This window comes from Bos indicus, chromosome 5 (assembly GCF_029378745.1).
Source record: "Bos indicus isolate NIAB-ARS_2022 breed Sahiwal x Tharparkar chromosome 5, NIAB-ARS_B.indTharparkar_mat_pri_1.0, whole genome shotgun sequence".
Lineage (NCBI taxonomy): Eukaryota > Metazoa > Chordata > Mammalia > Artiodactyla > Bovidae > Bos > Bos indicus.
The window spans coordinates 33,170,405-33,190,420 of NC_091764.1; the positions used below are offsets into that span (position 1 = coordinate 33,170,405).

Consider the following 20,016-nt stretch of genomic DNA (forward strand, 5'->3'; position numbering starts at 1 on the left):
AAACAAAGCTGGACGTTAGTTGAAGGTAGTAAGAACAGCCTTTCTTCAGTAACTACTGCAGTGGGGGAAAAGGACTTCAGTAGAAAACCAAACTCAACTCTGATCCATGTAGGGATGTAGAGATGGAGTTGGGGACTTGAGCAAAGTCAGGGAAGTGGAAAATTACAAAGAGGAAGTGAGGCAGTGGGGGTGGATTAATGTGATTAGGCCATTTGGGATTATTAACTGGCCCTGTGGAAGTGAGACTCTTACCCTCTCACAGACATTGGAGAAAAGGGGCCCTATTCGGGTATTGGCTGGAACAGATGGTGAATTCTTTAGTCAGCCTTGAGTTTCCCCAGACAGGAACTTAAGGGGGACTATGTCATTCCAGGGACACGGCCTTGAGCTGTTAGAAGGCATGTTAGTGTTTGTTTAAGATGTTAGTGCGTGTGTGTATGTGGGGGGGGCGGGGTAGACAAAATCATTTGTGATGAGAGTAAAGAACAGTTTTCAGATATAATCTGAAGAAATCATGCCATAATAATGATCTTAATATATACAGCTATTACCATATGATTTCTTTTTGTCACTAAATTTATAATTTCATTTACTAATATAAAGTCAAATGAATACTGCATATGAACTATGTAACTGAGTAAAGGACTAATTGCACATTTTGCCCCAGCAGCCTCTGAAAACATTCCTAACTAACAGGATAATATGTTCATAAGCATCTCCAAAGGATAGCCCTGAGTCAGCCATCTGAATCAGTCTTTTAAGTGGAGAAGCAACGTATTGTGGGTGTATAACTCAAATAGTCTACTTTTACCCACCAACTTTAACAACATCAAGGAATTAGTCATAAAAGCCTATAAACAGGCACTTGAACAAGTAAATATAGAATGGAAATTTTTATGATTCCTTTCATTGTAGAAAAAATATTCAAACAACTGACAATAAATGATCTATGTTCTCTCTGAAGCTGTTAGAATATATGCCAACAGGCTGGATGCGAGGGGGGGTTTGGGGAAGAATGGATACATGTTTATGTAAGGCTGAGTCCTTTCACTGTTCACTTGGAACTACCGTAACATTGTTAACCGGCTATACCCCAATTCAAAATAAAAAGTTCAAAGTTTGAAAAAAATAAATAAAAAATAAAATAAAAAGAATATGTGCCAAATTATTTCTCAGAATGTTTTTCTGGTACACACACACATATACACTATATACATATATACACACACATTTTTACACATATATATGAAAATGTGAAAACCTCCATAAAGCTAACAAAAATGAAAAACAATTCTAGAAAAATTGCCCATCATTCATTCATTACTGGTTGTAAAACTGTCTTATCTTTGCAGTAACAAGAAGTATTAGATGGGAGAATATGTTATACGAAAAGGAATAAATATTTCACTAAATCACATATTCCCCTGATGAGGTTGGTTCTGCACTATATGCTAAAGGTTCAACAGGAGAAAAAAAAAAAAAGCCTCATCTTACTACAGATCACATTTGGACTTAGATGACGGCAGTAGATCTGGGAGAAAACTGAATAAAGCGGTTCTGGGTAGGAATTTGCAAACCTGTAGCAAAATACCCAGTGCCTAGAACACAGCAGGCGTTCAGGACATGTATGTTAAATGGAGTTTTCAAAGTTCATGGAAATAAAGTATTTAAGATACTGAGTGATACTTACATTTCAAACTGTTCAATCACCCTGAACAAGCATCTGTTTCAAAGAAATGATAAAGAAGAAGCACCTCTGTTTGTTCAGTTGCAAAGAAGCCATATTATTAATATCATCCTTTCTCACTGTTGCACAGAAGCACTGAATTTAATTGGATATTCCTGGCACCAAATCTTCCCTCGAAGAAACAGAGCTGAGACAGGAGAAAGAAGCCAGAGTGCCCTGTAAAGAGCCAACTGAAGCTCTTGGAGTCAGAGCTGGCAGGTTTAAAGCCCTTATCACAGAAGAACCACCCCGAGCCCCAAATCAAAGTTTACTTAATCTCATTTAGCACAGACTAGGACTTAGACAATTTTTTCTGGTTTCTATGCCGCAAATTAGAAGGGCTATATACAATGTTAATTTCCTGGGATAGAATTTTAGAGTCATCAAGCTTTAAGAAATAGGAGGTCCCTCTTTGGGGTTTCCCTGGGGGCTCAGACAGTAAAGAATCTGCCTACAATGCAGGAGAACTGGGTTTGATCCCTGGGTCAGGAAGATCCCCTGGAGAAGGGAATGGCTACCCACTCCAGTATTCTTGCCTGGAGAATTCCATGGACAAAGGACCCTGGAGGGCTACAGTCCATGGGTTTGCAAAGAGTTGGACATGACTGAGCAACTAAGCATACAGCACACAGGTCCCTCTTTGGAGCCTATTTTTATTCTGAGTCCTATATCAGGACTTCTGCCTCTGTCCCCCAGTTGCTTCCTTTGTATAACTGGTTATATCTCTAGTTTCTCTAGTAGGGTAGGTACTTACTATGTCCAATTAATGTTTGTATTTCTCGTTCATTTAAAACTTTTCCCCAAACCTTGACACGGGGTATACAATAAATGCTTGTTAAACACAATGAATCAAAACAGAGAATGAGAAGAGTTGATGTCCTGTTGGATGAAGCAAGAAGTCACATATGGTGGGTGACAGTGTAGGAAGAAACTAAAATCAAAGGGCTGATGTATGAGGAAGCCCAAACACAAACACGTGGAGCCCTTCAGTGTAAGAAGAAAGAGCTCCAAGTACGCAGAGCTCAGGAGCCCTGGGGAACTGCATGGAGATTCAGAGGTTGCGGTACTTGCTGCTCAGAATCACCAAACGGAATCTTCCCAAGGTTTAAATGAGGAGTTATGTGATGGGTTTACAGAGGCAGGGGAAAAATGAGATGCCATTTTTCTATCTATCAAAGTAGCAAAGCTGTTTTCTTAGGATCAAGCCCACTGCTGCTAGGGGCACAGTAAAACCGGTAGGCTTATAAATTGTTGCCCCTTCATGGATCACAGCCTTGTTGTGGTGACAGGGCTTGTATAACTCCATGAAGCTATGAGCCATGCTGTGCAGGGCCACCCAAGACAGAAGGGTCATAGTGAAGAGTTCTGATAAAACATGGTGCACCAGAGAAGAAAATGGCCACACACTCCAATATTCTTGCCTAGAGAACCCTGTGAACAGTATGAAAAGGCAAAAAGATATGATGCCGGAAGATGAGGGCCCCAGGTCAGAAGGTGTCCAATATGCTATGGAGAAGAGTAGAGGGCAATTATGAACAGCTCCAGTATGAATAAAGCAGCTGGGTCAAAGCAGAAAAGAACCTCAATTGTGGATGTATCTGGTGGTGAAAGTAAAGTCTGATGCTGTAAAGAACAATATTTCATAGGAACCTGGAATGTTAGGTCCATGAATCAAGGTAAATTGGACCTCATCAAGCAGGAGATGGCAAGATTGAACATCAACATCTAAGGAATCAGTGAACTAAAATGGAGAGGAAGGGGCTAATTTAATTCCGATGACCCTTATATCTACTACTGTGGGCAAGAATCCCTTAGAAGAAATAGAGTAGCCCTCATAAATAACAGAAGAGTCAGAAATACAATACTTAGGTACAGTCTTGAAAAATGACAGAAAGATCTCGGTTTATTTCCAAGGCAAACCATTCAACATCACAGTAATCCAACTCTATGCCCAAACCACTGATGCTGAAGAAGCTGAAGTGGACTGGTTCTATGAAGACCTACAACACCTTCAAGAATTAACACCCCAAAATTCATGTCTTTTTCATCATAGGTGATCGGAATGAAAAAATAGGTAGTCAAGGGATACCCAGAATAATAGACAAGTTTGGCCCTGGAGTACAAAATGAAGCACAGAAAAGGCTAACAGAGTTTTGCCAAGAGAACATGCAAGAGAATATGGTCATTGCAAACACCCATTCCCAACAACCCAAGAGATGACTCTATATATGGACATCATTTGATGTTCAATACCAAAATCAGATTGATTATCTTCTTTGCAGCTAAAGGTGGAGAAGCTCTATACAGCCAGCAAAAATACGACTTGGAGTTGACTGTGGCTTGGATCATTAGCACCTTATTGCAAAATTCAAGCTTAAATTGAAGAAAGTAGGGAAAACCACCAGGCCATTCAGGTATGACCTAAATCAAATCCCTTATGATTATACAGTGGAAGCGATGAATAGATTTAAGGGATTAGATCTGGTGGACAGAGTGTCTGAAGAACTATGGACGGAGGTTTTAACACTGTACAGGAGGTAGTGACCAAAACCATCCCAAAGGAAAAGAAATACAAGAAGGCAAGTGGTTGTCTGAGCAGACTTTACAAATAGCTGAGAAAAGAAGAGAAACAAAAGTTGATGGAGAAAGAGGAAGATTTACCCAATGGAATGCAGAGTTCCAGAGATTAGCAAGGAGGGATAAGAAGGACTTCTTAAATGAACAATGTAAAGAAATAGAGGAAAACAACAGAATGGGAAAGACTAGAGATCTCTTCAAGAAAACTGGGGATATCAAGGGAACATTTCATGCAAGGACGGGCACAATAAAGGACAGAAACAGTAAGGATCTAGCAGAAGTAGAAGAGATTAAGAAGAGGTGGCAAGAAAACACAGAAGAACTATACAAGACCTGGATAACTTAATGACCTGGATAACCACAATGGTGTGGTCACTCACCTAGAGCCAGACATCCTGGTGGGTGAAGTCAACAGGGTCTCAAGAAGCATTACTAAGAACAAAGCTAGTGGAGGTGACAGAATCCCAGCTGAGCGCTTTAAAATCCTAAAAGATGATGCTGTTAAAGTGCTGCACTCAATATGCCAGCAAATTTGGAAAACTCAGCAGTGATCACAGACTGGAAAAAGTAAGTTTTTATCCCAATCCCAAAGGGCAATGCCAAAGAATGTTTAAACCACTGTACAATTGCACTCATTTTATATGCTAGCAAGGTTATGCTCAAAATCTTTCAAGTTATGGTTCAACAGGATGTGAACCAAGAACTTACAGATGTACAAGCTGGGTTTTGAAGAGGCAGAGGAACCAAATGTCGAATTGTCAACACTTGATGGATCGTGGAGAAAGCAAGGGAGTTTCAGAAAAATGTCTACTTCTGCTTCATTGACTAGGCTAAAGCCTTTGAATGTGTGGATCACACCAAACTAGAATATTTCAAAAGAGATGGGAGTACCAGACCACTTCATCTGTCTCCTGAAAAACCTGTATGTGGGTCAAGAAGCAAAAATTAGAACCAGACATGGAACAACTGAGTGGTTCAAAATTGGGAAAGGAGTGTGACAAGGCTGTATATTGTCCCCCTGCTTATTTAACTTAAATGCAGAGTATATCATACGAAATGTTGGACATAAGCTGGAATCAAGATTTCCAGGGAAGTATCAACAACCTCAGACATGCAGATGATATCACCCTAGCTGCAGAAAGTGAAGAGGAACTAAAGGGCTTCTTGAGAGGGTCAAAGAGGAGAGTGAAAAAGCTGCCTTGAAACTCAACATTAAAAAGGTGAAGATCATTGCATCTGGTCCCATCACGTCATGGCAAATAGATGGGGGAAAAAATGGAAACAGTGGCAGATTTTATTTTCTTGGGCTCCAAAATCACTGCAGATGGTGACTGCAGCTATGAAGTTAAAAGATGCTTGCTCCTTGGAAGGAAAGCTATGGCCAACCTAGACAGCGTATTAAAAAGCAGAAACATCACTGTGCCAACAAAGGTCCATATGGTCAAAGCTATGGTTTTTCCAGTAGTCTTGCAAGGCTGTGAGAGTTGGACCATAAAGAAGGCTAGGCACTGAAGAATTGATGCTTTTGAATTGTGGTGCTAAAGAAGACACTTGAGAGTTCCTCGACCTGCAAGGCTATCAAACCAGTCAATCCTAAAGGAAATCGACCCTGAATATTCATCAGAAGGACTGTTCTGAAGCTGAAGCTCCAATAGTTTGCCCACCTGATGTGAAGAGCCAACTCACTGGAAAAGACCCTGATGCTAGGAAAGATTGAGGGCAGAAGGAGGAGTGGGCAACAGGGAATGAAATGGTTAGACAGCATCACCAACTGCATGGACATGAATCTGAGCAAACTCTGGGAGATAGTGGAGGACAGTGGAGCTTGGTGTGCTACAGTCTACAGGGTTGTAAAGAGTCGGACAGGACTTAGTGACTGAACGACAGCAACATAAACTCTTGGGTTGTGCAAATCGTTTTGTTTTAAAAATCTTTATAATGTTTAAAAGCAACTTTCAAAAGTTTTAACTACCATGCAAGATGCTTGCAAAAATGTATGACATGGGATGTTTACTGCAGCATTAACACTATGAAATAGAGATATACTCATCAACAAAGATTTGTAAAAAATAAAATTGGAATATTTCTACATAATATAAATGTATGCATATGCATTAAAAGGATGCGTGTGCACGTGAAAGGATATAGATTAATGTATTAACAGTGGATGGTAGGCTCATAGATGGCTTTTATTCCTTCTTTATAATTCTGGTTTCTACATTTTCACCAATAGATATGAATTCATTTACTAATTAGAAACAAGAAGAAATTTTCTATGTGTGTGTTCAGGGGTAGGCTTTAGCTATATGTAAAATTCATTTATGTACAGAAACCCATTCCTTGACCATACGGTTATAGACTTGTAGGAAAGTTCTGCTATGTGCCTGATGTTATGCTGCTATATGCTGTTTGTTAGGTCCTTAAGAAGATAAAAGACACGGTCCCTGCCCTCAGTGAACTTAGACTTTACGAGAAGAAAAATTTTCACTCTAACGTTTACTGAATATTCATTGGTGCTAGGTATTTCACTTAGATTATTTCATTAAAATCTCCATGATGATTCTTTGAAGTAAATATTTTTCTTCTCATAAGGAGAAGTTGAAGCTTAGAGAGGTCAAGTGACTTGCCCACGATCACAGCTAGTCAGTAATACAGGAGAGCTTCAAACCCAGGCAGACCAGTTCTAGACACTCTTCAGCAAGCCTGCCTCAAACAACTGTAATAAAGGAAATACAAGCTAGTTCAGTTCAGTTCAGTCACTCAGTTGTGTCTGACTCTTTGCAACCCTGTGGACTGTAGCACGCCAGGCTTCCCTGTCCATCACCAACTCCCGGAGCCCGCTCAAACTCATGTCCATCGAGTCAGTGACGCCAGCCAACCATCTCATCCTCTGTCGTCCCCTTCTCCTCCTGCCTTCAATCCTTCCCAGCTCAAACACTCAGGCAGGTCTGGCTCAGTCTCTGTGGGGCCTCCTGGTGCGCACAAGGTTTTGTTTGAGCCCTCCAAGCGTCTCTGGTGGGTATGGGGTTTGATTCTAAATGCAATTTTGCCCCTCCTACAGTCTTGCTGGGGCTTCTCCTTTGCCCTCGGACATGGGGTATCTTTTTTGGTGGGATCCAACATTCTCCTGTCGATGACTGTAATTTTGGAGTTCTTGCAGGAGAAGATGAGTACACGTCCTTCTACTCCACCATCTTGTAAACTAATTATTGTTTATAAGTTTCCCCCACAGTCAGTCTCTCCCATCAGGAAGCATCCATAAGCCTCTTATCCTTTTCCATCAGAAGACAGACAGAATGAAAACCACAGTAACAGAAAACTAGTCAAACTGATCACATGGACCACAGCTTTGTCTAACTCAAGGAAACTATGAGCCATACCTTGTAGGGCCACCTAAGACGGACGGGTCATGGTGGAGAGTTCTGACAAAATATGGTTCACTGGAGAAGGGAATGGCAAACCACTTCAGTATTCTTGCCTTGAGAGCCCCATGGACAATATGAAAAGGCAAAAAGATAGGACACTGAAAGATGAACTCCCCAGGTTGGTAGGTGCCTAATATGCTACTGGAGAAGAATGAAGAAATAAAATGCAAGCTAGGATGGAGGTAAATTCAGAGTGTTACTGGAACACTTAGGACATGTTTTTAACTGATAGTGGAGAAAAGGATGCGGAAGGCTTCCTGGAGGAGGTGTCATTTTCATGGAGTAGAATGTTTAAAGGAGTTGGGGCCTATAGATGGGAGCAAAAGTTGGCTCCAGGCAGAAGAAGCCACATGTACTTGTACTCAGAGAGCAGAGAGAACAGGGCACACTCAGGAAATGCACATGGCTCCTTACGGTTGGAGCAAGGGTGCAAGGGGGTGTGAGGATCCAGTGAGCAAGGCTGGGACCCCAGAACAAAGGGACATTCTTGCCTAATCCCACACTACTGTACAAAATGGAATCTTTCTTTAAGTTTGCACTAATGGGTAAGAAAAAGGGTTAAGCAGGCTTTAAAACTCCCATGCTTGTTTGACTGATTACTGCCATGGTAACCTAGCGGCAGCCAACACTTTTCAAGGCCTCTTCTTTAGATACAATAATAAACAGTGATAAAACATTATCTCAAGACTTTATATTTTTGCCATCAGTTAAAATTCTGTTCTTGGCTATGGTGAAGACTTCTTCAAATCACAACCAAAAAAAAAAAAAAGAAATGGGAAAGAAAAGAAAGCAAGAGAGAGAAAGGTATATTTTTAAATAATGTACTGGAAATGCTTTATGCATATGCTTTAAGAATTCAAAGCCCTTAACATTTTAAGCCTTTGAAAAGGCCAAAAACCTTATGAAGGCAGAGAGTTCCGAAAGGGCTTTCTCCCTCCTAAGAATGAAGACTTGACAGAGGATAAACAATGACACTGCATTTTGTAGCTTCGCAAAGCATTAGCCCCATTATGTCTGTAATGATTTCTGTGGAGGTGAACAGCCACCCCCTCACCCTTCCTTTCCCTGGTAACTTTTGCTGAAAGAGAGGAGCCCAATCTCCCCATTATTGCTGTGTGACAGCTGTGTGATGGGTGGGAACTTGTTTCTAAAACAATCCACAAATATTTAGATTTGGTACCATTCTGAAAGCTACTCTCAACTTAGGCAGCTTCCAAGAGGCAACTCCTTAGAGTAACTGTGGGCTTCTCAGCTGGAAAGGAGACATAGCTGGGTGCAAATCATCGCTCCCACTCCTTCTAGCATCCTCCCCTTCAAACCTTACCTAACCTCCAGGGGCTCAGTTTTCTGCTTTGTGAATGGGTTTTCTACCTCTTCTATGCAATAGAGGCAGAAAATAGAGTTAAAAGATCTGGGGCTTATGAATACACAAATATATCTTCTACAATTGGTAGCTATTATTATGCATTTAGAGTCACAAACTCAAACAATATGTTAGATAATAAAGCACTGAAATAGCTTAGGCAAAAAGTTTGCAACCCCCAATTCATGTATCATAGTTCATAAATTCTTAGCTATGCTGCTTCTCGTGTTTTAATATTTCTGAAATTGGGATGTGTCTTATAATTGGCAATACTTTTTCTTTCTTAGAAGATCACAAAACAGTGGAGCATCTTACTGTTGCAGACGTCTGAGATTAGATGATTAGGTAGAGTCCCTTTCAGCATATGGAGCATTTGACTTTGGTTCAAGGCCAACAGATAAAAGAAGAAGCCAACCCCTACTCCTATTCAATAAATCTCTGACAGAGAAGATAAGATTCATGGCAAGGACCCATCTCATCTTTCTGAGCTGTTGCAACCTGGCAACACATCTGTTCCTCATAGAAGACACATCAGAACCATCCATCTACACAGTCTCCTATGTGATCCATACCACCTGCAGCACCTTTTGGTATCTCCTCAACTGTTCTCCCCACCACACACGCTGCTGCTAAAACTAAACAGAAAAAGACTTAGTGTGAGATTTTCAAAGCTCTTTTTAAAATGAAACCAGGCAAGAGTGTGATGAATGTAATTTTCCAGGCTTGTAGAAACACGTTGATCATAGCAGCAAGGCTTACTGTTGGGGGAGGAAGTAGAATGTTCATGTACACACACACATATGCAAAGATCCCTCTGTCCCATAATATGGAGTTCTGCCTGAAGGCTTCTAGAACCCTCCAAAACAGCATTCTAAGGGAATGTAGGTGGGTGGGACCTTAGAGTAGCTGGTGTCACCTGTTTCGGAAAAGGAGATGCACACATACACATACATATTCTTATAGGTAACAGAACCAGAGTGTGAAATGGGTTAGGAGGTACTTGCCTGGAAAACCAATCTGCAAGGGTGCTAAAATATCACTGGCATAAATCAGAACTAGGAGACCTGCTAATTCAGGTGCTTGAGAGCAACTCTACACGGTGGCTGAAACACAAGTTGGTTCTGTGCCCACTAAAACAGACACTGACTTCTAGGATAAATAGTTCAAAAACAAAAACCCCTTACAGGTGCTAAACTTGTTTGAAATGTGTGTTTGGGTGGTGCTCATGGGCAAATTACATAGTGCAGCTGTGGGATGGAGCACCAGTCCTAACAGCCCATGCCTGCAAGTCCTACCTCTATCAAGAACTACCAAGGGCATGAGGTTTCACCTTCCTTGAGAGCTAGAGAGTTAGCCTGCCACTGTTTCATGGATGCTAGTTGATGATCCGTGCAGTCTATGTGTGTCAGATGGTTTGGAACAAAGAGCAGTCAATGCCTGGCTCACAAGAGGTGTAGAAATGGGAGAGACCCTGGAGAACTGTCTCCCAGCAACAACACAGCAATGCCACATAGTGGAATAAACAGAGTCGTTCCCACTCCACTAAACAAACATAGTGAACAGTATATTAGAACAAATGAAACATATACTGAAAGAAGATCCATGTGAAGAGGTGCAGATTACAGCCTGCCTAGGAAGTTCACGTGGTCCAGCTCTGGTCTGGAGCAGTACAGGCTAAGTCTTTTCATGGGAATGAACTTGAATGAAAGGTCAATTCATGGAGAAGGAAATAGGACAAAGGAAACAATGAATAGTTCTTTTTCTTTTTTATTCAGAGACATTTCTATTATGTAATTCAGTGGGAAGAATAAAGTTGGATGCTTAAAAGAAGTTGGAAAAATCTTAGTCTAAAGGCAATACAAAGTTTCAAAGTTCAGCTATGAAGAGTTGTCCTTTTTCCTCCTTCAGCACAGATGGCTTTCTCTTTCTTTTGGCTATAGCTAGACTGCTATAGCAGTCAAGCCTGGTCCTTGTGTTATACTTAAAGGACTTGAATTAGTAGATGACCAGTTATCAGATTTGAGATGACTGGAACTCCAATCATTTTGAATTTATGTATCAAGTTATCTGGGGCTTCCCCAGTGGCTTAGATGTAAAGAATCCGCCTGCAATGCAGAAGATGTAGGAGACGAAGGTTCGATCCCTGGGTTGGCAGGATCCCTTGGAGGAGGGCATGGAAACCCACTCCAGTATCTCCGCCTGGAAAATCTCATGGACAGAGGTGCCTGGTGGGCTCAAGTCCACGAAGTCACAAAGAGTTGGACATGACTGAAGCAACTGAGCATGCACACATGCATCATGTTATCTATAAAATATATGCAGAGGACATTTTGTATGGTTTTAAAGAATGTAATTCAACTTTAATTTCAATTTCTAAATTCTAAGCATTTTCTCCTTTTCCTAGAATTAGTACATTTGGTTATAGTCCTCTATGTAATAATCATTTTCTTTATAACTCTTATTAATTGGCAGTCTAATGTTATTTGAGAAGGTAACATTGATACAGTAGTCCTCTCTTAGTAACTGTAGAGGTTGGTTCCAGGACTCCCCTGGGATACCAAAATCTGTAGATGCTCAAGTCACTTACAGAAAATGGCATAGTTTTTGCATAGAGCTTAAGCACATCCTTCTTATACCTAATGCAGTATAACTGTTATATAAATCATTGCTAGCACACAGAAAATTTAGGTTTTCCTTTTGGGGATTTTCTGTAATTTTTTCCTCAAATATTTTCATCCACAGTTGGTAGAATCCACAGATATGGAACCTGTGGATCTGGAGCACACACTGCACAGTTAACCAATTTTCAGACCTTTTTCCAATATCTCCAATTGTCCTCTTTCAGGTCCAAACTTCAATTCAGGATCTCAGTTTGCAAGTAGTTTTAATGTTTCCTTAGTCTTCTCCAATCTGATACAATTCTTCAGTTAAAAAAGAAAATTTCCATGACCTTGTTATATTTAAGAGTTCTTCAGTTTGAGTTGGTTTAATGTTTTTTTTTTTTTTTTATGATTATAGAGATTACTCATTTTTGTCAAGAAGACTATAGAAGTGATAATACACCTTCTTGGCACCCCACTCCAGTACTCTTGCCTGGAAAATCCCATGGACAGAGGAGCCTGGTGGGCTGCAGTCCATGGAGTCCCTAAGAGTTGGACACGACTGAGCGACTTCACTTTCACTTTTCACTTTCATGCATTGGAGAAGGAAATGCAACCCACTCCAGTGTTCTTGCCTGGAGAATCCAAGGGATGGGAGAGCCTGGTGGGCTGCCGTCTACAGGGTCGCACAGAGTCAGACATGACTGAAGCGACTTAGCCGCCGCAGCAGCAGCAGCAGCATATAAGGAGGTTTATGATGTCAAGATGCCTCATAATTGATGATGTTCACTTCGATCCTTTGGTTACGATTTCTCCACCATAAGATTATGATTTTCCCATGTAACTAATAAGTATTAATATCTTGTAGGAAGATACTTTGAGACTATGCAAACATCTTATTTCTCATTATAACTTTGCCCACTAATTTTGCATCTATCAACGTTGCTATCCTGCAACAGTTGTTACTGTTTACTTAGCTGTTTACCAAAGAGTGATTTTCTATTTCCATTTTTCCCAGCATTTATTAATTGGAATTCTACTACAAAGAATAACTGAGCAATTTATTTATATTAGTGCATACTCAGATATATGTATTTTATCTTATTGCTCAATTTGTTCTACATTTGGCCCTTGGCAGCTCCTTCAAATTGGCTCCTATGGTCTTTTGACATGCTCCCATCATTTTTTTAAAGCACTGCCATAATTTCTGAGACCACAGATAGTCCAGGCTCATCCTTTATTTCTTCCCTCCAGCCCTGGAATTGACCATTTTTCCGAGGATCCTTGGCTCCTTTTATTAGAGAATGATGGTTAGAAATAAAAATCTTGCGGGTGTCAGGTGTGCTCATTATTACTGGGTGTCATCACTCCCGGGCCCTTTCAGCAAACAGAACTAGGATATATGGACAAAGGTCCGTATAGTCAAAGCTATGGTTTTCCCATTAGTTATGTATGGATGGGAGAGTTGGACCATAAAGAAGGCTGAGTGCCAAAGAATTGATGCTTTCAAACTATGGTGTTGGAGAAGACTCTTCAGAGTCCCTTGGACAGCAAGGAGATTAATCCAATCAATTCTAAAGGAAATCAACCATGAATATTCATTGGAAGGACTGAAGCTGAAATTCCAGTACTTTGGCCACCTGATGAGAAGAGCTGACTCATTAGAAAAGACCCTGATGACGGGAAAGATTGAGAGCAGGAGAAGCGGGCAGTAGAGGATGAAATAACTGTTCGATGGCATCACCAACTCAATGGACATGAGTTTGAGCAAACTCTCAGAGATGGTGTAGGAGAGAAGCCTGGCATCCTGCAGTCCATGGGGGTCACAAAAAGTCAGACACAACTTAGTGACTGAACAAAAACAATACACACACACACACACACACACACACACACGCACCTACTTATCTATCCATCTATCTATCTAATCTAGAACCATGATTCTCATTGGTATCCCTGATTCTAGTACATGGCAAGTTTCCTTATAGCCGTCTCCCTTTCCTTATTTCTAACTTCTTTCCCCTTGGGTCGGGAAGATCCTCTGGAGAAGGGAATGGCAACCCATTCCAATATTTTTGCCTGGAAAACTCCTTTGGACAAGAGGAGTCTGGAGGGCTATAGTCCATGGGGTCACAAAGAGTCAGACATGACTGAGTGACTAACACACACACACACACACACACACATACTCTCTCTCTCTCTCCCCCCTTAATTAAGATAACCCATTCCCATTATCCTTAATCTAGACATTAAAAAAAAATTCATTTATTTAATTGCAGGCTAATTACTTTACAATATTGTAGTGGTTTTTCCCATACACTGACATGAATCAGCCACAGATGTACATGTGTCCCCCATCCTGAACCCCCCTCTCGCCTCCCTCCCCACCCCATCCATCAGGGTTGTCCCAGTGCACCGGGTTTGAGTGCCCTGTTTCATGCATTGAACTTGGACTGGTCAACTATTTCACATATGGTAATATACATGTTTCAATGCTATTCTCTCAAATTATCCCACCCTCACCTTCTCCCACAGAGTCCAAAAGTCTGTTCTTTACATCTGTGTCTCTTTTGCTGTCTCGAATATAGGGTCAACATTACCATCTTTCTAAATTCCATATATATGCGTTAATACTGGTGTTTTCCTTTCTGACTTACTTCACCCTGTATAATAGGCTCCAGTTTCATCCACCTCATTAGAATTGATTCAAGTGCATTCTTTTTAATAGCTGAGAAATATAATCTAGACATTTATTTGCACAATCTTATAATGCATATAAAGTAATTTCAGAGTTACTTAATCCATACTTCTGTGAAAATCAAATTTATCAATTCAAATAAAATATTTCTGCATAGTTCTTTTTGCTTTTACCCTTTGGAATATGATGGCTAGTTTTATGTATCAATTTGACTAGGCCATGCATGGGGTAAGAAGATATGATTTCTAGGTGTGTCTGTGAGGGTATTTCTGAAGGAGATTAACATTTGAATTAGCAGACTGAGCAAAGCAAACTGCCCTCCCCAGTGTGGAGGCCAGATGAAATCTGTTAAAGGCCTGAACAGAACAAAGAGCTGAGAGAAAGAATACTTCCTCACTGCCCATCTTTTAGCTGACTCATTGGTTTTCTCCTGCCTTTAGACTGAGACTCAGACGAGAACTTACAGCATCGGCTCTCCTGGTTCTTGGACCCTTGCACTCAGACTGGACCTATACCATTGTTTTTCCTGGGTCTCCAACTTGCGGACTACAGGTCCTGGACTTCTCAGCCTCCATAATCACATGAGCCAATTCCTTATAACAAAAGATGGACAGATAGATAGACTTCATGGTAGCTATCTATCTATATCTATCTCCTATTGATTCTGTTTCTCTGGAGAACCCAGATTACTAATATTCAGTATATAGTCAAAATACTATCTTCCAAAATCACTTAGGTTAATACTCTTCTTTTGTACTCCCTTTATTGTGGTTCTATTGTTCATCTGTAATTGTACATTTCTTACCTTTTATATTTCTTTAAAAAAGTGAGATCATATCTGCACAAAACCCTCAAGGACATTCCCTCTTACTCTAAGTCAAACTGGGAGGCCTTTCCTGACATAAGCCGCACATGACCTGGCCTCCTGATGCCTCTCTGACTTTATCTTCTTACCTTCCAAACATCTGCTCACTCCTGTCCAGTCACACTGGCCTCCTTGCTGTTTTGCCAACACCCCCATCTGCTCCCACCTCACTGCACTTGCGTGTGCTCTCCTGCAGACATCAACACGGCTGAGGCCTCACTTCCTTTGGGCTCCTGAAGGCACTTTAACTACCGATTTCTTTGCGTCTCAGTTATAAGAACGTGAGTTCCTTAAGGGCTTTTTTCTGTTCACTGCCATACTTCCTGACTAGGACATTACTTGGAACTTAGTAGGAACTTTTGTATATATATGCATATGTGTGTGTGTGTGTGTGTGTGTGTGTATATATATATATATATATTTGCAGGGCTTCCCTGGTGGCTCAGACAGTAAAGAATCCGCCTGCAATGCAGGAGACCTGGGTTTGATCCCTGGGTCGGGAAGATCCCCTGGAGAAGGGAATGACTACCTACTCCAGCATTCATGCCTGGAGAATCCCCATGGACATAGGAGCCTGGTGAGCTACCGTCCACAGGGTTGCAAAGAGTCATAACTGAGAAACTAACAAACACACATATATTTTTGTATATTTGTACTGAATGTTTGTTGAATTAACCTGCTTCGTGTTTCTTTAAGAAAATATCCTCAGTACTTTAGATGTCAATGATGAGTGTCAGCTGATGATGAATTGCCAGCATAAGGACTAACAATCTGTATTTCTGCCACACAATCATGTTCCAGTAACCGTGCCAGTGCAGACTGTGATTCAGTCTTATTCATTAGAATGTTTGCCTTCAATATACTCCTCCACATCTCTGCTAATAGCTGCCTGTCCTTATATAAAGGAAATATGTTTTTTTTCCCCTCCAAATTCTCTGCAATAAACATATATTATTTTAAAATCAGAAAAAAGAAAAACAGAAAAGCTATTTAAACAAGCAACTCATAATGTTAAAGTGTTAAGTCCTCACCGTAGAATTATGATGTCCTTCCCCTCTTTTCATGCTCCTGAGGAATCTTTTCGGCTGACAGGCTCCAATATCAACTTTTAAAGTATCTGTCTGAGAAAATGATCCTAAAGCATTTTTGTTCCTACAGATAGGCCACCTACTATTGTGCAAGCCAGCTTATAACAAAACAGTTATCCCCAATCATTTATTAGGGAGTAGCAGAATAAGGAAATAATAACAGATAGGAGAAAGTATGAGGCTCCTATTGTGCCAGTTCTCAGGCAACCTGACAGAGAGAGAGAGGTGCGAAGAAAAAGCAGCCAAGCGCTAATGGCAGGTGAGGATGTCAACATCTCTTCCTGCGTTGACACACAATGGCTCAGGGGGAGCACTCTGGAGGGCAAGCACTTAAGAAAAGTGAAATGTATGGTCAGTTCTAGGTGTAGCGTGTTTGGAAGCCAGATACAAAATACCAAATTATGAAAGCAATTGAGTGAGGTCTAAACTGAGAAATAATAGCTGGAAAGTTGTTCCCACCACTTGAGGAAGCAGATTTATTTCTGTAAATTGAAAAGACTAGGAAGAGCCAAAGGGATTGTTAGATTCATGGACTCTTCCACTGAGTTCCATGGGGGAAGACTCTCAAGCAAACTCCATTTCCTGATGGCATGTTACCAAACCTTTAGGTGTGTGGACAGTGGAAAATGAAAGGGGCCAGGGGAAGAGAAAAGGGGGACAGAAAGCTCTAATTGTGTAAAATCTCGTGGGATAAGGGAAAGACTTTTAAGGGGAACAGATGTTGAAAACCGCTGTGGTCTGTCTGGTAACAGAGAAATGTATGAGATTTAAGGAACTTGAGTCAGCTGCAGGAGAATCTGGCCAATGAGGTAGGCATATCTGAATAAATGGTGAAGAAATCTGTGAAACAAAGTAGAGGGCTTTCTCTTAGGGAGAACACTTGGATAAAACTGGGGAAACAGAGCTTCCGTGGGGCTTCCCTGGTGGCTCAGTGGTAAAGAATCCATCTGCCAATGCAGGACATGTGGGTTTGATCCCTGGGTCTGGAAGATTCCTTGGAGGAGGAAATGGCAACCCACTCCAGTATTCTTGCCTGGGAAATGCCTTGGACAGAGGAGCCTGGCGGGCTATAGTCCATGGGGTTGCAAAGAGTCGAAAATGAGTTAGTGACTGAGCATGAGCACAAGAGCTTATGTGAGCACAAACACAGCTCTTCAGGACTTTTTAATTTTTTTTGGCTGTGCCCAGGCCATGTGGTATCTTGGCTTCCCAACCAGGGATCAAACCCATGCCCCCTGCAGTGGACTACTGGACTGCCATGGAATTCCTCAGGACTGTTGTTTTTTTTTTTCTCCTAGGAATCAATTAGTTCCAGGAAACTGAGGCAACACAAATGACCCCTGGGGTTCCCCATGGACTGGGGATTTCAGAAGCTGCAGACAGTTGCCTCTGCTGTGCTTTCTACTTGGGAATTTGCTACAGCAGACAGCTCTGGTTGCCTATCCAATAGCGATGCCCTACTCAGTGTTTCCCTGGTGGCTCAGATGGTAAAGAATCTACCTGCAATCAAAACTGGGGTTCGAGCTGTGCGCCAGGAAAACACCCTGGAGAAGGGAATGGCTACTCACTCCAGTATTCTTGCCTGGAGAATTCCATGGAAAGACGAGCCTGGCAGGCTACAGTCTATGGGGTCCCAAAGAGTCGGACACGACTGAACCACTTTGACTTTCATTTTCACTCAATATTTTCTTATCGGCCCTGAATTTGACCTTGAATGGTTTTCCAAGAAACCATAGGATTTAGGTAATGCTATTCCCACTCTCAGTCCTGTGTTTGATTATATTAACCCAGTGGGGAAAAGCTTTCTTTGTTTAACAGTGATTAGGAAGAGGCAGTTTTGGCCAGTGGGTTAGAGGAAGCTGATAAAGGAGGCTTCTGGGAAAGGTTTCTTAACTCTCTAAGAGACACAAGGAAAAGTCCCATTTTTGTGTCTGCATGATAGCAACTGAACAACAATAACAACAACAATGGAATGTGACACTATGAAGCCTGACCCTGCTATAGCCAGTTTTTCTTTTGTTTTATCTTGAAAATGTGTTTTTTTAATTTTTATACAGTTTCTTGGTAGCTCAGTCAGTAAAGAATCTACCAGCAGTGCAGGAGACCCAGATTCGATCCCTGGGTTGGGAAGATCCCCTGGAGAAAGAAATGGCAACCCACTCCAGTGTTGTTGCCTGGGAAATCTCAGAACAGCAGAGCCTGGTGGGCTACAGTCCGTGGGGTCATAAGAGTCAGACATGAGTTAGTGACTAAACAACCGGCACAAAGGTTACTTTCCACTTACAGTTGCTGCAAAATATTCGTTATCGTCCCTGTGTTGTGCAACACGTCCCTCAGCCTATCTCACCCCGGTTGTTTGTACCGCCCACTCGGCCACCCCCATATTGTCCTCCGCCCCACACCACACACTTGTACACAGAGTGGTAACCACTATCGTTTATTCTCGCTGCAGCCATTTTTTAACCATCAGGAAATCTAAGCAACAGGCCCAGGACGGAAGAGTTGAAGAAAGAACTTGGGTTTTTGATATTGTTGTCAAGGTGCCGAACTGAACAACCCTGGGGCTGTGCTCCCTTGGGACCTCTTGTTATATGAGATGATAAAACCATTAGCTGTTTCAGTCATGTTGAGTTTTTTGTTGCATAAGTCCTACCTATTTCTTACTCTAATAATGAAATTTTGAACATGCTACCAAGAGAATCCTTACTTCAGAGTAGATTGTTAAGGCCTCTCTACCTTTCACTCTGGAGGTCTCCCAGAGTGAGGGCGGTGCAATGCTCCCAGAGGTGAGAAAGGGCCCAGAGTCAAGACAAGAGCTCCCAACACCACTAGGATTGGAACCTTCCCGGTTCCAATAACCCACTGCAAACACTGGAATACCCACTGGCTCAGACGACTGATGCATGGACCAGATTTAGACATTGGTTCACATTTGGGCTGAGTCTGCCTCTGAGTTGCCTCTGGCTGTACTCTAATATCTTCAGGAGGCCCAGATACTGTGCCTCAGCTTTGCAGTGGAGAATTGGCTCAGTAGCGTTGGTGTGCTCAAACCTTGCACATTCTGAAGAAAGGATTGGCCTTAATTGGCCCTTGGGAGATAACCTGAGAGCCCTTGGAATATCCTTGCTGATAAGAGTATCTTTGTATAACTGAGACTTTGAGTCATGTCAGATAGTTTATGTTAACAGGGTGATTTATGGAGAATGCCTGCTTTGTTGACCTGTGGCCTTGAACCACGAGGTATCAATGTGACCTGTGGAAGCTGAACCCTGGGTGGTTCAGGTCAGCCACTCAGGTGCTCCACGCCTATGTGACTGATCCCCAATAACAACCCTGGACACCAAGGCTCAGGTGGGCCCCTTGGTCGGCAATGGTACTTTGCGTGTTATCACATATTGTTGCTGGGAGAATTCAGGGCTGCCTGTCTAACAACCCTGAGAGAGGACCACTGGAAGCCTGGGCCTAATTTTCCTCGGACTTTGCCCTCAGCCTTTAGTAATTTTAATATGTACCCTTTCACTGTAGTAAACCAGTACCATGTGTGTAACAGCTTTTCTGAGTCATCCTAGAACAGTGGTCCCCAACCATTTTGGCACCAGGGACAAGTTCCATGGAAGACAATTCTTCCACGGACTGGTGGCGGGGGGTGGAAGAGGAGGGATGGTTCAGTATGA

General features: G+C 41.7%; 1 protein-coding gene and 1 long non-coding RNA gene across 20 annotated transcripts in view; one reads left to right on the top strand and one right to left on the bottom strand.

Moving 5' to 3' along the window:
• The window catches only part of LOC139183106 (uncharacterized), a 43,160-nt gene extending 42,056 nt beyond the window's left edge, over window positions 1-1,104 (top strand). Inside the window, exon 3 of the long non-coding RNA XR_011566588.1 lies at window positions 671-1,104. This is a non-coding gene — a long non-coding RNA (uncharacterized lncRNA). The remainder of the gene's footprint in view (window positions 1-670) is intronic.
• PCED1B (PC-esterase domain containing 1B) overlaps window positions 1-20,016 on the bottom strand; it is a 208,748-nt gene that overhangs the window by 119,361 nt on the left and 69,371 nt on the right. The gene's annotated exons all lie outside the window — the stretch shown is intronic.